This window comes from Arachis hypogaea, chromosome 14 (assembly GCF_003086295.3).
Source record: "Arachis hypogaea cultivar Tifrunner chromosome 14, arahy.Tifrunner.gnm2.J5K5, whole genome shotgun sequence".
Lineage (NCBI taxonomy): Eukaryota > Viridiplantae > Streptophyta > Magnoliopsida > Fabales > Fabaceae > Arachis > Arachis hypogaea.
Genome location: NC_092049.1, coordinates 76,154,373 through 76,156,744, shown reverse-complemented (window position 1 = coordinate 76,156,744; position 2,372 = coordinate 76,154,373). Strand labels below are relative to the sequence as shown.

At 43.4% G+C, this 2,372-nt stretch overlaps 1 non-coding gene across 1 annotated transcript; it reads right to left on the bottom strand.

Moving 5' to 3' along the window:
- Positions 1-363: 363 nt before the first annotated feature.
- LOC112746503 (small nucleolar RNA R71) lies at positions 364-467 on the bottom strand. Its single transcript, XR_003174384.1, has one exon. It is a non-coding gene; the product is annotated as a small nucleolar RNA R71 (small nucleolar RNA).
- Between the last annotated feature and the right edge of the window lie 1,905 nt (positions 468-2,372).

Here is a 2,372-nt window from a genome sequence, read left to right as displayed (position 1 = left end):
GTTTTGGGCTCTTACATTAATCCAAACCCAGGCAATTGTGGAAGTAGCATCCAAAAACCAACAATCCATGCCAACAACTTTGAACTTAAACCACAGCTCATCACCCTTGTTCAGAACAACTGTTTGTTTGGAGGAGGTGTTCAAGAAGATCCCAACCAACATTTGACCACCTTCCTGAGAATATGTGACACAGTGAAATCTAATGGTGTTCATCCTGACGCCTATAGATTGCTCTTATTTCCCTTCTCACTCAGAGACAAGGTAGCCAAGTGGCTGGAATCCTTCCCAAGGGAGAGCTTGACAACTTGGGAGGATGTGGTGAACAAATTCTTAGCAAGATTCTACCCTCCTCAACGAATCAATAGGCTGAGATCTGAGGTTCAAACCTTCAGGCAACAGGATGGTGAGACTCTGTATGAAGCATGGGAGAGGTTCAAAGACTTAACAAGGAGGTGTCCACCTGACATGTTCAACGAATGGGTCCAGCTGCACATTTTCTATGAAGGGCTCTCTTATGAGTCAAAGAAGGCAGTAGACTATTCATCTGGAGCGTCCTTGAACAAGAAGAAGACCATTGAGGAAGCCATAGATGTTATTGAAACAGTAGCAGAAAATGACTACTTCTATGCTTCCGAAAGAGGGAACACAAGAGGAGTAATGGAGCTAAACAATGTAGACACTCTGTTGGCCCAAAACAAGCTCATTACCCAACAGCTTGCTGACCTCACCAAGAAGACGGAGATGAACCAAGTAGCAGCAATCTCCACTTCATCAACAACACAAGAAGGAGTAAACCAAGAAGCAGAAGGGAGTCAGGAGCAAGCCAACTACATTGGGAATTCACCAAGGAAAAACTATGATCCATACTCCAAGACTTACAACCCTGGATGGAGAAATCACCCGAACATTGGGTGGGAAAGTGAGCAAGATCAAAACCAAGACCAGAGACGTTACAACTCCAACAACAATGCAGCTCACCAACAATTCACCCAGAGGACATCTCAACACCCCCACAACAACACTTCTCCACATACTTATCAAAACCAAAACAGCACATCTGCTCCGAACCACTCATCAATTGATGACAGGCTCTCTAAGATTGAAGCCTTACTGGAAGGAATAAGCCAAGAGATTCAAGAAAATAAGGTGTTCAAGGAGGAGGTGTGAGCCAATATAAAGAACTAGGGAGAGACCATTAGGAAGCTAGAATTCCAGGTGGGATATTTAGCTGAGAAGATTCCCAAACCTACTGATAGCTTCCCAAGTGACACTGAGAAAAACCCCAAGGGAGAAGCAAAGAAAGTAAGATGGGAAGATTGCAAAATGGTCACTACAAGTGATCAAGAGATTGAAGACAAGCAAGGCAGAATGTGCAAACAACCTAAAGACAACTCAACTAAGGAGGAGGATAGAGATCACAAAGAACCAGAAATCGCACAACAAGAGCTGCTGAAGCTCTATGCACCATTCCCTCAACTGCTCAATGGTGCTGTGGGAAAAAGAATATACTCAAGGTTCCTAGACTTGTTTGCATCTCTGCATGTGAACATACCATTCATCAAGGCAATTCAACAAATGCCTGCATTCATCAAATATATGAAGGAACTTCTTCCCAGGAAAAGCTCACTCAAGGGAGGGCAGACTATAGTGATGAACAAGGAATGTAGTGCCCTTATTCAACCTGAGTTGCCTACAGAAAGAAGAGACCCAGGAAGTTTTCATATACCTTGTGCCATAGGAGAAAACATGTTCGACAGAGCACTATGTGATTTAGGGGCCAGCATCAACTTACTGCCCTTATCCCTGGTGAAGAGGCTGCAGATCAATGAGATAATGCCCACAGATGTCATTATCAGACTGGCTGACAAAACTCAAAAGTAAGCAATAGGAGTGGTGGAAAATGTGTTGCTAAAGGTTGGGAAGTACTTTCTCCCAACAGACTTTGTCATTCTGGACATGGAAGAAAGTCACACTCACCCAATCATATTGGGAAGATCATTTCTAGCTACGACCAGAGCACTTATTGATGTAGAGAAAGGGGAGCTAATATTGAGAATCCATGATGAACAACTCAGCTTCAATGTTTTCAACTTCTCACAAGAGACAGATCAAGAGGACAAGGAACTAAGCACAAACGATAAGGAGACAATGAAGGAGGAGACAAGCACTGAAGCACAGCTAGTTCATTCTGAAACCCCTTCAATTGATAAACAAGGAAAACAGCAACTTCCATAGCTCAAGGAAAAATTGGAGGAACCCAAACCTCTAGAGGCAGGTGAAGAAAGCATCACAACTCCTTGGAGAAAAGAGGTCACCAAGGGGAAGGCAACCTCAAAAGAAACAAAGAAGAAGGTACCAAGAAGATGGAGGAA